This window comes from Apium graveolens, chromosome 4 (assembly GCF_009905375.1).
Source record: "Apium graveolens cultivar Ventura chromosome 4, ASM990537v1, whole genome shotgun sequence".
Taxonomy (NCBI): Eukaryota; Viridiplantae; Streptophyta; class Magnoliopsida; order Apiales; family Apiaceae; genus Apium; species Apium graveolens.
The window spans coordinates 269,551,735-269,574,005 of record NC_133650.1 but is presented as its reverse complement, the minus strand read 5'-3'; the positions used below and the strand labels follow the sequence as shown (position 1 = coordinate 269,574,005).

Sequence of the window (22,271 nt, the reverse complement as noted above, 5' to 3'; positions counted from 1 at the left end):
ATCTTCACTATCCTCAGTGAAGGTAGTAGAAAGGAACACAGGGTATACCTACTCGGAGTCATCATCATCATCACCCTCAGTGGGTGGAGTATCAGGCTGCGGGTATGCAGAGTCCTCACCAAAAACTGGCCACTGGATATCAGCTCCAAGGCCCCGAAAAGCAGTCCCTAACGCAAAGGTGAAATCCTCAGCAGTCTTCTCATTCCAGTTTTCCTCCTCGGGTTTCCTCTCTCGTTGTCCAATCACACGGCGAATCGCCGCAGGGTGATAATCAACTGTCAGCCCTCGGACCACAGAAAACCCATTCTTTTCGGCCTTCGCGTTCGCGTAGAACTCGCGAACAACGCTCATCGGTACCGCTTCGGGTGACTCACAAAAAGCTATCCACCCCTTCTCTGCAATCATGGGCAGCAACTCACCATCCCTCCCCGATGGTAAAACCCCTCTCTCCTTCAGAATCGGCTTCCCCAACAGCCTAGTGTACTCCTCCTCTGCGGCTCTGTCAGTTAACCGAGGCCTTGCAGCAGTACCCCTCGATGAATCAGCAGTAGGAACTGTGCTGCTGCTGTCAATAGTGCGTGCTCTCTTGGGTGCCTTTGATTCGTGAATAAAAGTGTGTAAGAACTGAATTTTGGTGCTTGAGAGAGAGTTTAAGTGCAGGAAGTTTGTGGGGGATATGTAGGATAGGTGTATGTATATATAGGGTGTGGAGTAGGTTAAATTAGATTAGGAGTGGGGTTGAGGGATAAAATCATGGGGTAATGGGAAAAGAATTCGTGGGTTTATGGGCTGTGATGGGTTTTTATGTTTTTGTTTTTTTTTCTGAACTGTAAAAAAAAATCTGGTAATCGACCCCTGAGCGGTCGCTCAGCAAAGCTGAGCGGGCGCTCAGCTTGCTGCGCGGTCGCTCAGCAATGCTGAGCGGGCGCTCAGGGGGTCACTGGAAAAAAAAAATTTTAGCCCATGTTTTCTGATTTTTTTTGTGTTTTTGGATAGGTTATTAACTTCTAAGGGTTACTGTAACAACAATTCATGGGTTGCCTCCCACGCAGCACTTCTATTTCGTCATTAGCTTGACGTTTCGTACCCTTCTCAAGTAGTCAACAAAATGCCACTAACCACTTCTCGGTTTGCCATGTCCCCATAGTAGTGCTTCAAACGCTGACCGTTAACCTTGAATTCTTGGTCCGGATCATTCTCAAAAATTTCCACCGCTCCATGTGGAAACACAGTTTTGACAATAAAAGGCCCAGACCACCTCGATTTCAACTTCCCTGGAAAAAGTCGGAGTCGAGAGTTGAATAAGAGAACTTGTTGCCCCGGCACAAATAACTTAGGATGTAGCTTCCTATCATGCCACCTCTTCATCTTTTACTTATACATTTTGTTATTCTCGTACGCTTGAAGTCGAAATTCATCAAGTTCATTAAGCTGAAGCATTCTTTTCTTACCAGCTGCATCTAAATCCAGGTTCAACTTTTTCAATGCCCAGTAGGCCTTATGCTCAAGCTCCGCAGGTAGATGACATCCCTTACCGTACACCAACTGAAACGGGGACATACCAAGTGGAGTTTTGTATGCTGTTCTGTAAGCCCAAACAGCTTCATCGAGCTTTAAAGACCAATCCTTTCTTGACGGACAAACAACCTTCTCTAGAATGCGCTTTATCTCTCTGTTAGACACTTCCGCTTGACCATTTGTTTGCGGATGATAGGCAGTAGCCACTCGATGATTCATATTATAACGCTGCATCATAGAAGTGAACTTACGGTTGCAGAAATGCGATCCTTCATCACTTATGATTACCCGAGGTGTTCCAAACCTTGTAAAAATTTGCTTATGAAGAAAATTTAGCACTGCCTTTGCATCATTTATCGGTAAAGCTTTAACTTCGACCCATTTTGAGACATAATCGACTGCCAGCAAGATGTACTAATTATTGCAAGACGAGATAAAAGGCCCCATGAAATCGATTCCCCAAACATCAAAGACCTCAACTTCAAGCATCACATTTAATGGCATCTCATCCTTTCTCGTCAAATTTCCCACTCTTTGGCAACGATCACACCTTAAAACAAACTGATGAGCATCCTTGAACAAAGTAGGCCAAAAAAAACCTGCTTGCAATCTCACCACCATAGTGTCCACCATAAACCGTGGAATGGCAGTCTCGTAATATCCCCTCCGTCTCACAGAACGGGATACATCTCCTGATGATCTGGTCAGCTCCCTGTCTAAACAAATATGGTTCATCCCACATATACCACTTCACCTCATGCAGAAACTTCTTCTTTTGAGCGGGTGTTAAATTATGAGGCATTACATTGCTGACGAGATAGTTTACAATATTTGCAAACCATGGTTCTTCCTCCTGAACTGCAAACAACTGCTCATCCGGAAAAGATTCATTGATTAACGTCCTATCTTGTGAAGTAGAATCGGGATTCTCCAACCTAGAGAGATGGTCAGCTACTTGATTCTCAGTACGTTTTCTATCCTTGATCTCTAACTCAAATTCCTGAAGTAAAAGCACCCAACGAATGAGTCTCGGCTTCGAATCCTTCTTGGAAACCAGATAGCGAATAGCCGCATGATCAGTGAATACTGTTACTTTTGTACCAAGTAGATAAGATCGAAATTTCTCGAAACCAAAGACTATAGCCAAAAGCTCCTTCTCAGTAGTGGTGTAGTTCAATTGGGCCCCATTTAAAGTCTTACTCGCATAGTAGACCACATGGAAGAGATTTTTCTTGCGCTGTCCCAGAACTGCACCTACCGCATAATCACTCGCATCACACATCATCTCAAACGGTTCTGTCCAATCTGGTGCTGTAATAACTGGTGCAGTGATCAAATTCATCTTGAGAGTCTCGAATGCTGCCAAACATTCATCATCAAATTTGAAAAGCACATCTTTCTCAAGCAAATTGCACAACGGCTTAGATATCTTTAAAAAGTCCTTGATAAATCGCCGATAAAAACCCGCATGACCAAGAAAACTACGGATTCATTTCACAGAATTAGGTGGTGGAATATTTTCAATGACTCCCACCTTGGCCTTGTCCACCTCCAGACCCTTGCTAGAGACCTTATGTCCAAGAATAATGCCTTCACGCACCATAAAATGACATTTCTCCCAATTGAGCACCAAATTAGTTTCCACACACCTTTTGAGTACGACGCGCAGATTATTCAAACATTCATCATAAGAATGTCCAAAGACGGAGAAGTCGTCCATGAACACTTCGACATTATTTCCAATCATGTCAGAGAATATAGCCATCATACATCTCTGAAAAGTGGCCGGGGCGCCACATAACCCAAACGAAACTCTGCAAAAAGCAAACGTGCCAAATGGACAAGTGAAGGTAGTCTTTTCCTGATCCTCTGGTGCAATACAAATCTGATTATACCCTGAATAACCATCCAGAAGACAAAAATACTCATGACCTGCCAACCTGTCAAGCATCTGATCAATAAACGGAAGAGGGAAGTGATCTTTCCTTGTGGCTTTGTTCAATTTTCTATAATCCATGCATACTCTCCATCCTGTAACTGTTCGAGTGGGGATGAGCTCATTCTTTTCATTTGCGACCACAGTGATACCTCCTTTCTTAGGTACACATTGTACGGGGCTCACCCACGAGCTGTCAGAAATAGGATAAATGATGCCTGCATCCAGCCATTTCAGAATTTCTTTCTTCACCACCTCCTTCATGATGGGATTCAGTCTTCGCTGCTGTTCCACAGTCGGCTTACTACCGTCCTCTAGCAGAATTTTATGCATACAATATGAAGGACTTATCCCCTTGATGTCTGCTATGGTCCATCCAATAGCCGATTTGAATTCTCTCAAAATCCTTAAGAGCTTGTCTTCCTCACTACCTGAAAGGTCAGATGAAATAATAACAGGTAATGTAGATGAATCACCTAAAAAAGCATACCTCAAGTGTTCAGGTAATGGCTTGAGCTCCAAGGTAGGTGCTTCATCTATTGATGGTTTGAGCTTTCCTTCAGCATTCTTGAGGTCAGAAGTACCAAGAGATTCAAACGGCATGTCCAGCTTTCGCTTCCAGGGAGAAGCGTTCAGATATTGTAATTGCTCGTTGCCATCTTCATCATCGCTGTCAAACTCCCCCACTAAGGCCTTTTCCAATGCATCAGACATTAGCATGCGATCGAGTTCTGAAGTAACCGCAAAATCAATCACATCCACTTTTAAGCACTCCTCATCTTCTGTAGGGAATTTCATTGCCTTGAATACGTTGAAGGTCACATCCTGATCTTGTACCCGCATAGTAAGTTCACCTTTTTGCACATCTATCAAGGTACGGCCAGTAGCCAAGAAAGGCCTTCCCAAGATTATGGGAATCTTCTTATCTTCCTCAAAATCTAGAATAACAAAATCTACAGGAAAGAAGAGCTTATCCACCTTGACGAGCACATCCTCCACTATGCCCCTTGGGTAAGTAATTGAAAGATCAGCCAATTGTAGAGACATGTATGTGGGTTTTGGATCAGGCAGATCCAACTTTTTAAAGATCGACAACGGCATCAGATTAATGCTTGCTCCCAAATCACAAAGGCACTTGTCAAAAGTCAGATTGCCAATGGTGTAAGGAATGGTGAAGCTTCCTGGATCTTTCAGTTTTGGTGGTAACTTTTGCTGCAGAACAGCGCTGCATTCTTCCGTGAGAGCAACGGTTTCAAGGTCATCCAGTTTCACCTTCCTTGAAAGAATAGTCTTCATAAACTTCGCATAACTAGGCATTTGCTCCAGAGCCTCAGCGAAAGGTATATTAATGTGAAGTTTCTTGAACACCTCCAGAAACTTCCCGAACTGTCTATCCAGCTTTTGTTGCTGCAATCTCTTAGGAAAAGGTGGTGGAGGATAGAGCTGTTTCTCCCCTGTATTAGCCTCAGGAAGAGTGTGTTCAACAGTAGTCTTCCTTGGTTCCGCCGCTTTCTCCTTTTGCTTAGATTCTTCATCACTAATTTCAGCTTCTCCTTCTTTTGCCTTTTCAGCATCAGCAACTTTTCCAGACCTTAAGGTAATAGCCTTGACTTGCTCTTTAGCTTCCTTCCTGCCTGGTACTTCCGTGTCACTGGGAAGAGTGCCAGGCTGACGATTGAGCACTGCATTGGCTAATTGACCGATTTGATTTTCCAAGGTCTTGATAGAAACCTCCTGACTCTTGCATAACAGCTTAAGTTCCTCAAAATCAGCACTAGTAGGTGTAGCTGTACTTCCCTGTTGAGGATATGATTGCCTTGTAGCATACTGATGTGGTTGCTGGAATCCAGGTGGGTTAAACTGTTTACTCACTCCTTGCTGATATGGTGGCTGAATAGCATTCTGATTATTCCCCCAGCTGAAATTTGGATGATTTCTGTTGTTAGGATGATAAGTTACTGGCACAGGCTGCTGTTGTCGCTGATAATTATTCACATACTGAACAGATTCGTTAACCAGAGAACACTGATATGTAGCATGAGAACCTGCACAAAGCTCACAAACTATAGCTATTTGATTAAGTCCATATGTAGCCAGAGAATCAACCTTCATTGATAGCGCTTGGAGCTGGGCTGCAATAGCGGTGGCTGCATCAACTTCCAGAATACCTGCTACCTTGCCTGACGTCATCCTCTGAGTTGGGTTTTGATGCTCATTTGCAGCCATCGTCTCTATAAGATTATACGCCTCAGTATAGCTTTTAGCCCATAAGGCGCCTCCAGCTGCTGCATCGAGCATGGGCCGAGATTGGGCTCCCAAACCATTATAGAAACCAGTGATCACCATCCAATCCGGCATTCCATGATGTGGACATTTTCTCAACATTTCCTTGTAGCGTTCTCAAGCCTCGCACATAGATTCTGTAGGTTGCTGCGCAAACTGAGTAAGAGCACTCCTCATAGCAGCAGTCTTTGCCATCGGATAAAACTTCACCAGGAACTTTTACGCAAGATCTTGCCACGTAGTGATGGACCCAGCTGGTTCAGAATGTAACCAGTCTTTAGCCTTGTCCCTCAGTGAGAATGGGAAAAACCTCAACTTAATAGCCTCATCAGTCACGCCATTATACTTAAAAGTGCTGCAGATCTCGACAAAATTCCTTATGTGCATGTTGGAGTCTTCAGTTGCCGCTCCTCCAAAAGAAACAGAATTCTGCACCATCTGAATAGTGCCCGGCTTGATTTCAAAGGTGTTAGCTTGAATAGCCGGATGAAGGATGCTTGACTGAATGTCATCAATGTTAGGCCGAGAAAAATCCATAAGAGCTGGATCAGCTTGAACAATACAATCTCCCATGTTTACTGGTTCTTTCCGCTCAGTTCCTGAATCCGAATCCTCAAAATCTAACTTCTCCGGAATATCAAGAACTTCGTCTGTCTCCTCAGCTGTATCTAAAGTCCTCTTGCGAGCACGAGAACGAGTTTGCATAAACGCTTGCTAAAGTACATGAAACACAACCGGAAACAATAATTAACTACTACGTCCTAATCACTGAGTCCTAATGACCAATGATGGTAAGTACATAAACTAAACAAATACGCCGAGTCCCCGGCAGCGGCGCCAAAAACTTGTTAGGGCGAAATCACGCACTAATATTCACGCAAGTATACGCGTTCGCAAGTAATATAGAATACTTTCTATTTTGTTCCCACAGAGACTCAGACTAAATTATTGTCTAATTAAACTCACTCACCAATGTATGATTACTTCTCAATGTTAAGACACTAACACTTAAGATTGTTGATTAAATATTAACTACAATTAACTACTTAATTAATCACTTACTTAACACTTCAAATTATCAATAATAAAACACTCATGAGATCACAACTTCATTATTACTTCCTTCAATAGCCATTGTTATTACCTTTAGCATGTGACAGTGATGATATTAATCGAATAACACAAAACTGATAAAAGCCAACTTTCATTGTACTAATACCATTCAACCAAGCATCCACAATTAAGATAGAAGTTGAATAGTCATCAATTATGTTGAGTTCCAATATGTCTACAGAAATTGACAACACAACGATTTAAGCGCAAGTTATTCCTTTTGATTACATAAGGCAAATAAAACTGTTAGAGTTACCTACTAATCATGCACAACGTACATGAACCTATGCTAGCATGGCAAGTTCTAAATCTCGAGATCCACCGTCGCTTCACAAGAGATTAACACCTTATCTTATATGTTCGCGACGCACACAAGACGAATACGCACAACCAATACTAGATATCATACAATCATCACACACTAAGGTATTAAACAATTAACTAAAGAATTCCATAGTAAATCCGTTGCAACCCCATGATCACGATTAGCCCATAATAGCACTTATCGTCATCATGGGTTCATATGAAATCATGATAAACAAACACAAGAAAATAATAACTAAACTAATTATATTAAAACAGAGTACGTCACAAGAGTAAATAAGTTCAAAGCAAGAAAACTAGCATCCAACGTTACAACGAAACAAGAATCACAAGAAAATATGCTTCCTCTTCGTTGCGGTGTGCTAAATCGGTCTTCTTCCTTATCTCCTTTGCTCCTTGCGTAAAAACACGATCTTCTTCAATCCCCCCTTGTGAAAACGTCTCAAATCTACTTATATAATAGTCCCATAAAACTCAGATTACATAGAAATGGAAACCAAACAGAAGTAGAAGTCCTGAAATAATATATCTTTTTTCCCGACCCTGCGCGGCCGCTCAGCATAGCTGAGCGGGCGCTCAGCTTGCTGCGCGGCCGCTCAGCAATGCTGAGCGGGCGCTCAGACCTCTACTGGAAAAAATCTGATTTTGCTCCGTTTCTTCTCCGTAATCTGCCCGTTTCTTTCCTCTCGCAATGGTGAACACATGCCAAGGCTTATTCTTGATGATTCCTCCCCCGAAATGCAACTAATACCCTGAAATGCATAAACACTAGAAAAACGCATCAAATACACAAAATACTTGATTTCAAGATACCAATTTAAGCCATTTTAAGACGTTCTAAGTGGTATAAAATGCCACTTATCAAAATTCGTAACTTCACAGCCAATAAAATGGCTCAATTTGTCCTTGGTTGTACTTTAATATATAGAAAGAGATGAAGGAAGTAAGCCCCTTTAAATGGATGAGAAATATAATTATTAAAAATTATATTATGTTTTTCTTAATAATATTATAATGTTATAATTTATTTTTACAGCTCACTATTTTAATTTATTTAAAATTGTAATTTTGGTCAATTTTATCATAGACCCCTCTAATAAAAGTGTGAGGTTTAGGGTTTAGTTTTATTAGAAATTGTTTGTTAAAGTAATCAAGCTCTAGTGATATGTATAAAATTAATTGAATTATTTATTATTAAAATATATATTATTTTTTTATTAAATTAATCATTTATTTTAAAATTAGTATTAAATTTTAATTACAAAAATTTAAAATCTTTATAAAAGTGATTAGTAAATTTTATTATATGTTATATTTAAAAAATTTATCCGAGCCGAGCCGAGTTACCGAGTTCAAGCCGAGTCCGCGCTAAAGGAGCCGAGTCCGAGCCGAACATACGAAAAACTCGGCTCGACTCGTTAAATTATCCGAGCTTGTGTTTTTGTTCGCGATCGGATCGTTTAAGAAAACGAGCCAAGCCGAGTTCACTTAAACGAGCCGATCCCAAGTTTTGTTCACGAACGACTCTGTTCATCTACAGCTTTACTTAGAATACAAACTGCAGCTTTCCTTGCTTATCAATGTTTCTAACAAATTAAAGGATTACAACCGATTTAATTGCAATATTTTAAGGTTAGTTTTTCTTAATTTTCACTAATTAACTTGTGGTACCTTAATCTTAGTTATTTTTTACATGAAGTAGTTAGCTTGCAATTTTTTTATTGATTATATTGTTATATTATATATGTTTTTTTTAATTCTAATGAAATGATGAGTCGCAATTATTAATCCACTTTTAGTTCGAATAAAATGATGACATGTAATAAATTTGAAAGACCGAAAAGTTTACTAGATGCATTGTTACCTAACTTGCAAATTTCAGTGGCCATTCTGTGAGTATTCTTGCCTTACTAACCAATTTCCTGACTTGCCAACAAAACAGTTGTTGGCAACAATGAAATTTCTTTCTTTCTGTGTCATGAGTAAAGTTGACACCTCTTTACTGATATAATTGTTGGATATGTAGCAAAAAATCCTCATAAAATTAAATTTTAATGTAGACATCTGTTGTTGCCATACTGTTAGGAATCTCTCTTACTAACCGATTTGTTTATTTTCTAGAAGTTAAAATATTATGTATGATATTAGCTCATCATGAGGTATTTTATTTACTATATTTTATTTTCTTTGCAGGTTACTTAAAAACCCAAAATGAACAATGATCGAACTTGGATGTATCAAAGGGTGGATAATGGAAGATTCTTAACTTCACAATTTATAAATGGATTGGAAAATTTTATGTAATATGTTATATCTCGAGAAGAATCCATGAGTGGGAGAAATATTCAGTGTTCGTGTTTCAAGTGTGAGAATCGTAAAATATGAAATGCGGGAACAGTGAAATTACACTTATTGAAAAAAAGGTTTGTAAGAGATTATTATGTATGGGATTGATATGGAGAGCCATATGTTTCTAGACAACGTGGTAAAGATGTTAGGAGTTGTCCCAACAAGTGGTATCAGAGCCCAACAAGTGGTATCAGAGCTTCAAGGTTATAAACGGTCCATAACAATCTCAAGATGGGCTCCAGAAGTGACCTAAGAAGAGGCAGATGCGCTTTCCCCAGAATGGGCTCAAGGAAAAAGGCAGATGAGCCTTCCAGTATGGGCCTAGGGGGAGTAGATAGCCAGATGGACTTTCAGTATGGGTCCGAGGGGGAGCCTGGTCACACTGAAAGAGGCAGAATCGACAGGTGTTGGGCCTGATGTGTGAAGGGGGAGATTGTTAGGAGTTGTCCCACATCGTATGTGGGAGGGGCAGTATGCTAGAATATAAGTAGCCAGATAACTCCAATTAGTATGAGGCCTTTTGGGAGTGACCCAAAAATAAACCCGTGCGGGCTCGACCCAAAGCGGACAATATCATACTAATGTGGAGTTAGGCCTGCTCAGCAAGCCCAACAAGTGGTATCAGAGCTTCATGTTATAAACGGTCATAACAATCTCAGGTGGGCTCCAGAATGAGCATAGGAGGCGACAGATGGGCTACCTCAGGATGGGCTAATGGGGGAGGCAGATGGGCCTTCCAGTATGGGTCTAAGGGGAGCGAGATAGCCAGATGGACTTCCAGTATTGGTCAAGGGGGAGCCTGGTCATACTGAAGGAGGAAGAGTCGGCAGGTGTCGAGCCCGATGTGTGAAGGGGGAGATTGTTAGGAGTTGTCCCACATCATTTATGGGAGGGGCAGTTTGCTAGAATATTAGCAGCCAGACAACTCCAATTAGTATGAGGCCTTTTAGGAGGTGCCCAAAACCAAATCCGTGCGGGCTCGGCCCAGAGCGGACAAAATCATACTAATGTGGAGTTAGGCCTGCTCAGCAAGCCCAACAGAAGAGTTATCCGCATATTACTCCAATATCCAAGGTGGAAAAGATGATGACAACTTAATGTACAACATAGTGATGGATACTGTTGGTCCAAGTTTTGGTCCTTAAAGTCATCCGATAGAGAGTTATATGAAGGTTGTGAAACTTCTCAGTTGTCTTCTATGGCCAAGATGTTAAGTTTGAAATATGACCATTATTGGTCAGAGACATGTTATGATCAAACATCACAATTCTTCAAAAGCATCTTGCCTCAAGATAATGCACTTCATGATAGTTTTATAGAACGAAGAAGTATATGGAAGAATTGGGGCTTCCTTCTGAGCATATTGATTATTATGTTAATGGATGCAAGATATATTGGGGTGAAGACATCAACATGGAGTCGTGTAAATTTTGTTCACATGCGAGATATAAAACAAGACTTAACAGATCCAAGAAGTAGAAAAAGAAAGTACCCTTTAAAATGATGATCTATTTTCCATTGGTGCCGAGATTGCAAAGGTTGTTTGCTTCACCGATGATAGCAACCCATATGAGATGGCATGCCAAATATGATAAAGAAGAAGGTGTAATGCATCATTGTTCAGATTTTGAAGAGTGAAAACAATTTGATAGAGCACATCCCCCATTTTCATCAGAGATGAGAAATGTTAGACTGGGACTTTCTACTGATGGGTTTCAACCATTTGGTGCAACAGGTAGATAATATTCTTCTTGGACAATTATAGTGACTTCATATAATTTTCCTCCTTGGATGTGTTCAAAAGAATAGTACTTGTTCCTGTCTATACTTGTACTGGGACCAAAAAATCCAAAATAGAAGATAGATGTTTTTCTTCAACCATTGATCGCTAAATTGAAAATGTTGTGGGAAGTTAGCGCGGAGACTTGGGATAACTCTTTGGAATAAATTTTTTGTATGCGAGCTGCGTTGATGTGAATAGTTAGTGACTCCCCTGCTTATTTAATATTATCTGGATGGAAAACTGCTGGCCATTTAGCTTGTCATCATTGTGCTCATGATCATGATGCGTATAATCTTTCACATGGTGGAAAGACTACATAGTTTGATAATCATCGAAAGTTTTTACCTGCCAATCAATCATTTTGAAAAAATAAAAATTGGTTTACAAAGGGAAAGATGGTGACTGAATCTGCCTCACCAAACCGAACAGGTAAAGATGTAATTTCAAGAAATTGAGTCACTTGGTTTGAAGAAAAATACAGAATTAGGATGTGATGAGCACAATGCTAGAATCATTAAAGCTTACAATTTTGGATGGAAAAAGAGAAGCATCTTTTGGGATTTACCATATTGGAGGACATTATCGATTAGACATAATCTTGATGTTATGCATGCAGAGAAAAATGTCTTTGAAAATATCTTCAACACTATCATGGCCATCGAAGGAAAAACCAAAGATAATTCCATGGCAGGAGATGATATTGGAAAGATTTGTCGGAGACCTGAGTCAGTAATTGATAAATTGACATGGAAGTATCTGAAAGCATGTTATAGCTTAGACAAAAAGCAAAAACAGAAAGTGTGTGAGTGGCTGAAAGTTCTTAAATTTCCAGATGGGCATGTGTCAAATATGGGGTGTTGAATTAACATGAAGAAATACAAGCTATTTGGAATGAAAAGTCATGATTGTCATGTATTTATGCAACGACTTCTTTTGATTGCTTTTCAGGATTTTTTTCCGAATAATGTTTGGGAGGCTGTGAAGAAATTAAGCCTTTTTTAGAGACCTCACTTCAGCTACTTTGAGGAAAAGTGATATGCGTAGACTTAAAGAACAAATTTTTGTTATACTTTACAAGTTAGTGCGCATATTTCCACCGACATTGTTTGACTCCATCGAAAATATTTTAGTGCATTTACCATATGAAGCACGTATTGCTGGTCATGTACAGTATCATTGGATGTAGCATTTCGAAAGTTTTTTACGTCACTTGAAGAAAAATGTGAAAAATAAAGCTCGAGTTGAAGGATCAATATGCAACGCTTTTTTAGTTGAGGAAGCTTTTACTTTTTGCTCCCATTATTTCAAACAACATGTTCAAACAAAACATAAAAAAGTACCCGGAAATGATCCTAGTGGAGGTGGAGAGATTTTGGGGGAAACATTTCTATATTTTCTCATCCAGGACGTTCACATGGGAGTGTCAGTATTCGTTATTTTGATGATCGAGCATACATGGTAGCTCACAACTATATTTTGTTTAATTGTTCTGAGGTTGCACCATATACCAAGTAAGTTAAATTTCCCTAATCACATACTTAAATTTCCCCATAAGTAATTTTTTGCCATATTATCTGATTAATTTAATCTTGTGTAATCAGGATTTTCATAAATCAACTTCGGGAACATAGTCCATATATAATTAGTGTTGAAGTTGATCAGTGCTTAGAAAGTGATTTTGCGATGTGGTTTAAAAATTATGTAAGTTAGTTGATGCTTTTACAATTAATTTTGGATAACTGTGAACTCTTTTTTCGTATTCTAATAGTCACTACTATAGTAATTCTGGCTCAAGATCATTACTAGTACAAAATGAATATGTTCGGGATATTTTATTTGGACCTCTTCATTCGATTGAGTCGGTACCAATTTACTATGTGAATGGGTACAAATTTTACACACAAAAATATAGGGCTGATAGGTCAACGTTCAATAGTGGATTATGTATTAAGTGATCGAATTATAGTGAGACTTTTAATTATTACTTTGGAATAGTTGAAGAGATTTTGATTGTCGAGTATCCTCGTTCACCAGTGAAGAAAATGGTTTTGTTTAAGTATAAATGGTTCGATCCTACACCTAATGTTGGAACAAGAATTCATCCACGTTATAACATTGTCGAGGTCAATAAAAAAGAGATTGTGTGTGTATGAACCATTTGTGCTAGAAATGCAGGCCATGCAAGTCTACTTTTGTAATTATCCATGTCTTAAACGAGACAAGATTGATTGGCAAGTTGTATGCAAAGTTTAGACTCGATTGCTTGTTGAACTTCCTCAAAGTTCGACACCACTTCAAGAACCATTTCAAGATGATATTCTTACACATCTAAATGACATTAGCACAAATGATATTCCAACACATTTAAATGATGAAAGTGGAATTAGAGTAGATTTAGATGATGGAACTTCGGAAGAAGAAACGGAATATGAATCTGAAGAAGAAGGATCTTCAAAAACCGAAGATAGTAACAATTGTGAAGATGATTACAGTGATTCCTCAGAATAATTTTTTTAGCTATCAAGTATGTTAAATTCATCTCAACATTACTATAATATTATTGTAATTTTAAGTTATTGTGCATATATAGCACATTATCCAATACTATATTTTACTTCTTTATATGAAAAATATAAAAGCAGACACATTAAAGGATTGGGTCGAGACACTAACAAACTAGGGTTTTTTACTCCCTGCCCCCTCTCTGTAAAGAGGCAGATAACTTCACTCTAAATCTAACGATGAATTATAAATGAAGATGAAGAAATTAGCAAATCTTTTACTAGTATGTGCTTATACATTTTCTTCTTTGTATGTGTATAGATTTATATTGTTTAATTTATAATCTATCTCTATATATATTTTTCAATATTGGTGAAACAGTGATGTTCATTATTTTCTTCCATTATTGAGCTTTGTATATGTGTTTTTCCCTCTGTTATTTGGTTGATTTTTTTAAAACCCCTAAACTAATAGTTGAAAGAATTCAATTTTTTGTTAAATTGGTCTGGTTTTTAACCTAATTGAGCTTTGTATATGTGTTGGATTCTTAAAAACCCCTAAATTAATAATTCAAAAAATTCAATTTTGTATTAAATTGGTCTGGTTTTAACCTAATTGAGCTTTGTATATGTGTTGGATTCTTGAGATGAAGTTATTTCTGTAATATCCGGGATATATCGTGTGATTATTTTGCTATTAAATAATTATTATATGTGTTCAGTATCTATTCTATGAGTTAATTGTTAAATGTTATATGTACTTGGATATTCAAAAATAATATTAATTGAGTATTTTAATTTTTATATGTCCAAAATAAAACATAGATAATTGTCATATCTTCCTAATTATTTTTATGTTGATTTATGGATTTATAAGAATCATATGAAATTTCTAAAATCTTTTTCCGAGTATTTAAAACCTATTTTATAAAAACGAGAACCAACCGACGTCACCCGTTGTTACGTTTTTGGAACCCGAAACTCTTCGGAGAACTCCTTCCTAACCTAATTGTAATATTCTGAGCATATTCCATGTTTCGACTTTTTCGATCCGGCGTACGGTTTGTTCTGCGCGGGTCCCGGTGCAACATTTTTAATACAATATTCGTCTCGGTAAATCAATAAAACCCGTATTTTCGATGAACGAGAGCTTTTTATTAAACTATCCCAATTATCACTTCGTAGTACATGTAACCAGACGCTGAGACCTAGACCGCAGTACAAATTGTACTGGTTTGGATAATTATCCCGAAAACCGATACCATTTGGATCAGTTTTTATAAATAAACATACCGTTTTATATCCGAAATGATCCAACGGGATACTAATTTTCCGTAATTATAAATAGCCTTTTACCGTATTTTATTTCGTATCAAAATCATTTGCAGATAATTAATTTTATAATTTTCAGAGAAAAACCCTAACTACATAAACTGTTCTAAGAATCAAACAGCAAAACGAAGGCGTTACTGATCTCTGTTTTCAAAGCTTGAGTAACCAAAACGAAGGATTTGAAGTGTTCTACCAGATTCTGAGCTTCGTTTCACTGCAGAAATCAAGGTTTATTTTCTATAATTTTATTTATTTTCGAATTAAATTTATTAAAAATATGAATTTTTGTTCGGATGATTGTTTGTATGATTTGATGATTTCATGTTGTAGAGCTTGTTTTCCTGATGATTTTGATATATTATACGTCTGATTTGGAGTTTAATAACATGCTCAAAAGTGGGTTTAATTTTCGAATTTCAAAATTAGGGTTTATAGCCCGTATGAATGTTCTTAATTGAAATTTGGGGGTTTCTTATTCTGGAATAGATTGATGTTGTGATATAGTGGATTGTATTCTCTATGAAATTTGCAATCTAGTCGTATAAGTTTCATGAATCACCGAAGTCTGTAGGGAAGGGAGTTGTCTTTTGAAATTTTCCGAAGTTCGCCGAAAACTGGCAAACTTCACGGCCAAATTCCGGCCAACTCAGGGATGATTAGAACGATTTGTTGGCATGGTTGAATTCCTGGTAAAGTATAGATGTGATCTGGAGGTGTTGGTGGGGTGAGGACGCCGGGAACGTGTTCTCCGGCCACACCTGTATTTTCCGGCGACGGGGCTGGAATATTACAGTTTAGTACCTATAGTTTTGAAAACGATGCAGTTTGGTGCCTGAAGTTTCCAGAGTTTGCAAATTTAGGATTCCTGTTTTATAAATGTTTAAAATCATATTTCCTATTTATTTTTATTATAAAAATTTATTTTTAATTTCTTAAAATTCTAAAAATTAGTATTTTAATTCCGAAAATTATTTTTAATTCAAAAATAAATCTGAATTAATTAGTTAATTAATTTCAGTTAATTTTTAATTGATTAATTGGTCAATTAATTCAAAAATTAATTGATTAATTGATTAATTGATTTAATTAATTATTAATTGATTTTAATTAATTACTTAATTAGATTTAATTATTTACAAATAATTTAAAAATTCCGAAAAATAGTTTCAAGTTTTAAAATATTATTCTAAATTATTTTTAAGGCTCGATAATTATTCTAAAATTGTTTCAAAGCCAGAATTGGCCAACCGAACCCTGTTTATTAACCCGAAATTGATCCAACGCCCCGTTTTAATTCTGAAAAATGTTTTAAAAATCATTTTTAAATACCAGAAAGCCTATTTATGACCCGAGACTTCTTTATAAACGACATGACATTGATTACGTGATGTATTATGTGTTATACGTAACTTGTTGATTGACTATCGGTTTATATATTCGACGTTTACTTGATTATTGCATAACTTTCAATCCGTTAATCGGATTTGGGTGAAACGAAGGGTAGATAGAAGTATGTGTTGAATAGAATCTTTTGAGTTGATTATTGATAGATGCTTATGATATGTGAGCAGAAGAGGCAAGACGTAGGAAAGGGAAACAGGTAGTTGAGGAGTAAGACGATTGTGATTGGAAGCGAGTGCAGGATAGTAAGCTAATACCAGGCAAGTGTTCTGAACTTTCTCGAGATATTGTAATACTTGATAGTCTTGTTGATATTGCAAGTGCTTTGAAGCACTGAAACCCAAACCCTGATTCCAGTTATTGTTCTTGAGCCATGAACCTTATTCTTTCTATACCCTTGATTGTTGTATACCCAAAACACGAACCTCAAGTATACGATATTTCTCCACAAATTCATACAAACTAAATATTGAACACTGAACCAGATTGCTTACACATTCAAATCTTTGTATTTTATGTTGTGGAAGACCAAATCCTTGAAACCCTGAAACATTGATTCATTTTATCCAATTATTTCATTACCTAGCATCCAAACTTTAAAAATACTATGTTGATCCTTACGCAGATTAAAACCATTTAATTATGGAACATCAAATGTTGTTAATGATTCTGGTTATTGCTTATTATTGTTTATTCTGTTATTATGTTAGAATTGGATTGTTTTTCTAAAATTGTGGACCAGATTCGTGGTCAGACCATATAATGGTCAAGTTAGGCCAATGTGTGCCTTGGATCCAGTAATTAGAGCAGTGTTGTGTGCTTTGCTCGGGGTTATTGCGTGACTGATCAGCAGCCTAACCTTGGTTTTTAATATGAAAATATAATATCCAATTCTAAATCATAATCCATTGTTCACTTGATATCATAATCATGTTCACTTGATGATCATTATTCTCAGTTTTGTCATTGTGACTTGCTGAGCTAGTTAGCTCATTTATGCGATATTGTTTCTGTTCTTTTCCAGTTAAGAAGGAACCAGTTGGTACCGCAGATCCCCAGTCCAGCGCGAGAGCTAGGGATTCAGGTTGATTGAGCTGAGCTAGTAGGCTTCTTTTGGGATAATTTAAGTCTATAAAAGTTTGTAATAATGTTTAATACTCAGTTTTGAGTTTGGAATAGTTGGGATTTGAACGGTATGTAATATAAGTAGATGTGTGGCTTGTGTGCATACTTTAACCTGTTGTGATCCGTGGTAGTTGGTAAGTAGGGTCACTGCATATTATGATTATCTTTTTTATTGTTATAAGCAGGTTGTAAATAAGGCGTGTGTGTGGACCCCAAACTTCTGACCCGGGTTTGGAGGGCGTCACAGGTTTGGTATCAGAGCTACAGGTTATAAGTCACTGACACGAGCCTAGGTTGACGGGAATGGGTAGAGGGTTAGGATTAGAAGTAAGGAATAGAAAGATAGAACGTCGAGAGGTTGAGTGCTTCGGTATATCAGGTATTAGTGTAATTCACATTATGGTACGAGATTCTGATATTGCGATATGATTTCAGATAGCAGCGATGGCCGATTCTTTTATTCCCGTATCAGCTGATCATTCAGAGCCTTCAGTTGGAGTGCCGTCTTCGGATCCACGTCCTGTTGTTCCACCAGTGTTGGCTATATTACCTCCACCTGTGTTGCAGCCCGTACCATTGCAGGCTATTCCACCTCCAGGCATGAGGCCACCTGTCAGAGGACCCCCACCTACTGATTCAGGCTTTACTAGTCATTCAGTCACAGGAGTACCTTTCCAGTTCTCTTCCTATCATGTCCCATATCATCAGTTTGAGGCTTGCCTTATAGAGCATCGATTCCTACAGGGTCAGATCCAGGAGTTATTGCATATCATGCGTACCAGAGAGATGGGGAGTGGTGAGAGGCGACTTAGAGAGAGGCTCCAGGTGTTTCGTAGAGCAGCTGCTGTGAGGATTGTTGAGGCTACATATGAGGACATCACCCATGATTTCCTAGTGGAGTGGGCTAAGTGGGTTCTAGAGGAGCTTGAGGAGATAGGAGGTCCAGATTTTCCATGAATCGGAGATTCAGAGATGGAGATGTTGAGCAGTGTTGTTATGGTTATGTAGTATGTACAGTAGTGTGTAGTGTGTATCAGTAGACTTTTGAGTTGTATTTATAAACTAGCTATGCTGACTAGTGAGTAGGTTGTTGTACCCTTTTTGCTTTTACTTCTGAAGCGTCTTTACTCTTGTACTACCTAAAACTTTTGATCTATATATATCTGTACCTTTTTCCTTTCCATTACTGTCATTTACTTTATTGCACCAGTTATACCCCTGTGATACCATGTACCCTGTTTTCCATAACTGTTTATATTCTGTAAAGAAGCATTTAATTTACTTAGTTACAACTGTTTTCAAAAAAGAGATATTTCTGTTTTGCAAAACTGTTCTTCTATGCAAAAGATTGATTCAAAAGCTAAATAAGTTGATTGATTCTTTACAGAAAATGCCTCCTAGAAGAAATACACGCACCAACACCCAGAATGAAGAAACTAACAACAACAACAAAGACAAACCAACCTCCAGGTAACTTTTTAAACTTTTCAAGCAGTAAACCCACCAGAATTCAAGGGTTCCTTAGAGCCAATTGAAGCAAATGTTTGGTTAAAGGAAATAGAGAAGGCATTTGCCTTAGTGAAAGTAAAGGAATAACAGAAGGTTGAGTTTGCAAGTTACTATTTGAAGAATGAGGCCACATATTGGTGGGAGATGGTGAAGACATTGGAAGGTACATATGTAATTACTTGGGAAAGGTTTAAGGAATTGTTTTTAGAAAAGTATTTTCCTCAGTTTGTTCAGGATCAAATGGAGCTGAAGTTTTTAGAATTAAAGCAAGGGAACATATCAGTAACAGATTATGAGGGTAAATTTGAGGAATTGTCAAGGTATGTACCGTCGTATATGGATACTGACAGGAAGAAGGCTAAGAGATTCCAGCAAGGTTTGAAACCATGGATCAGAGGGAAGGTAGCCATTTTTGAATTGGATACCTATGCAGGAGTAGTACAGAAGGCTATGATCGCAGAGACAGAGAGTGAGATGTTTCAGAAGGAAAAGGAAAGCAAGAAAAGGAAATTTGAAGGGAATGAGGGCCAGTCACAACCAGGGAAGTTTCCAAATTTTAAGAAGGGCAAGTTTTAGCCAGGGAGAAATTTTAATATCAGAAGACAGAATGCAGGAGACGGAGGCCAGAGCAATCGTTCAGTTAATGCAAATCAGCCGAATCAGTTGAGACTAACTTTTCCGGATTGTCCGGTATGTGGGAAGAAGCATGGGGGAGTTTGTAATAAGTTGAATGTGGTATGTTTCAAATGTAACCAGAAAGGGTATTATTCGAGGGAGTGCCGAAATCAGCCAACAAGAGAGCCAGCAAACAAGGATCAGCCTATCCGGAATCCAGCAGTAAAGGTTCCAGCCATTGGATTTACATGTTTTAAATGTGGGAAGCCAGGACATATGGCCAGGGATTGCAAGACACCAGCCCCAGTCAGTAATACATTGAGGATCATGGGATCTACCCCAATAGTGAATGAGACTCCAAGGGCTAGAGTTTTTGATATATCTGTGAAAGATGCTATCCAGGATACGGATGTCGTGGCAGGTACGTTTAATGTGAATTCTTTATGTGCCAAAGTGTTAATAGATTCGGGAGCAACCCGATCGTTTGTTTCACAAGATTTTGTTAGTAAGTTAAATTGTCCAGTTGAGTGTTTAAATGAAATAATGATTGTGGAATTAGCAAATCAAGAACGTGTATCTGCTAATCAAGTTTGTGAGAATTGTGAGATAGAGATTTCTGGTAGTAAGTTTTGCGTAAATTTGATACCATTTAAGTTAGGGGAATTTGACGTTATATTAGGAATGGATTGGTTATCTAAGCACGATGCCCAGATAGATTGTCGCAATAAGAAAGTAATGGTAAAAATGCCAGACGAAAGGATAGTAACGTTCAAGGGACAGAAGCAAGTAAAGAAGTTCTTAATAATGATTTAAGCTAAAAAGTTATTACGGAAAGGATGCGAGCATTTTATAGCATATGTGATTGACAAAAGTCAAGAACCAACAAAACTTGAAGATATTCCAGTTGTGAATGAATTTCCAGACGTGTTTCCCGACGAGTTACCAGGACTTCCTCCAGATAGAGAAATTGAATTTACGATCGACTTAGCACCTGGAACAGAACCAGTATCCAAGGCCCCGTACAGAATGGCGCCTGTTGAGATGAAAGAGCTAGCAAAGCAGTTGCATGAGTTGTTAGAGAAAGGAGTAATCAGACCCAGTATATCCCTGTGGGGAGCCCCGGTATTATTCGTCAAGAAGAAAGATGGAAGCATGAAACTGTGCATCGACTATAGGGAGCTCAACAAGCTGACAATCAAGAACAAGTATTCGTTACCCAGAATTGACGATTTGTTTGACCAGTTGAAGGGAGCCAAGTACTTCTCCAAAATTGATTTAAGATCAGGATATCATCAACTGAAAATCAAGCCAGAAGTTATACGAAAGACAGCTTTTAGAACAAGGTATGTGAAAGGAATATGTCCTAAGTCCAATCATGTATAAGGATTTAGGAATAACTTTTATGTAATCTGTTTTGATTTCATTGATATTAATAAAAGACTTGTTTTGTTTTTATTACGGGCTTTATCTATTTAAGTGTTTAAATAAGATATACCATAGTTTAGAGTAAAGCTTTTTATGGATTATGATGAGATCATAATAGTGACACCTAAAAAGATGATAACTCTAAACTTAAATAGTTCCTGGTCATAGGATTACTAACTAGTAATTAATAATCCGCAAAGATCAGTACATACTATGCTTGCTTCATTATGAAGGATGTCTGTTCTCATAGACATTTGTGTGGTGACACTATAGCTAGTATGTAGGTGCTTATTATAGAATAAGTTCACTGAACATGACTCACACAGCTGAACAACTGATGGAGTTCACTCACGTGTCAGCAGTTGTTCACCTAGTGATAGTTGTATAAGTATCCTTAGACTTGAGGTCATCATAGTCATCTTGTGTACACTGAATTATGCTTTGGTTTAGTTCTTAGTCTCCAGGGACAATTATTAGGGATCTTCTGGGTATAGGAATTTGTACACGAAGATAGTGTATGATCAGTATAGGATCTACCCCTTCCAGTGAAGGAAGCGAATGTTCAAGGCTGATCCACTTATGCTAGTTCAGGAATCTCTGGCCAGAGTGAATGAAATTAGAAAGGAGTTTCTAATTTGCATAGAACTACGCATAGTAAATGGTAAGCAAGTGATTGAATTAGATAGGCTTGACACGAGATCCATGCCTTGTATTTAATCGGAACATTGTAGGGTAGAAGGAGTTTATTGTACGGTAACTATTCACTGAAAGGTTCTTGGTATTCTAAGCAGTGAATTCATATTATCCGGATAGTCGCGATATGTTGAGAAGCATCACTCACGATGTAGAATAAATGTGATTAATTAATTAATCATATTTAATAAATTAGAGAATTTATATAAATAATGATAAAATAGTTTTATTATTATTTATTTCTACTACCGGCTTAATATTGAACCTACAGGGTCACACCATAAAAAGAGAATGATTTAATGATGGAGGAATTAATTAATAATGGCTAATAATTATTTATTTATGAAATAAATAATTAATTGGC

At 37.8% G+C, this 22,271-nt stretch overlaps 1 non-coding gene across 1 annotated transcript; it reads left to right on the top strand.

The window, feature by feature from the left end:
- Positions 1-5,810: 5,810 nt before the first annotated feature.
- LOC141722560 (small nucleolar RNA R71) lies at positions 5,811-5,917 on the top strand. The gene has a single exon (XR_012575575.1). It is a non-coding gene; the product is annotated as a small nucleolar RNA R71 (small nucleolar RNA).
- The last annotated feature ends 16,354 nt before the right edge of the window (positions 5,918-22,271 follow it).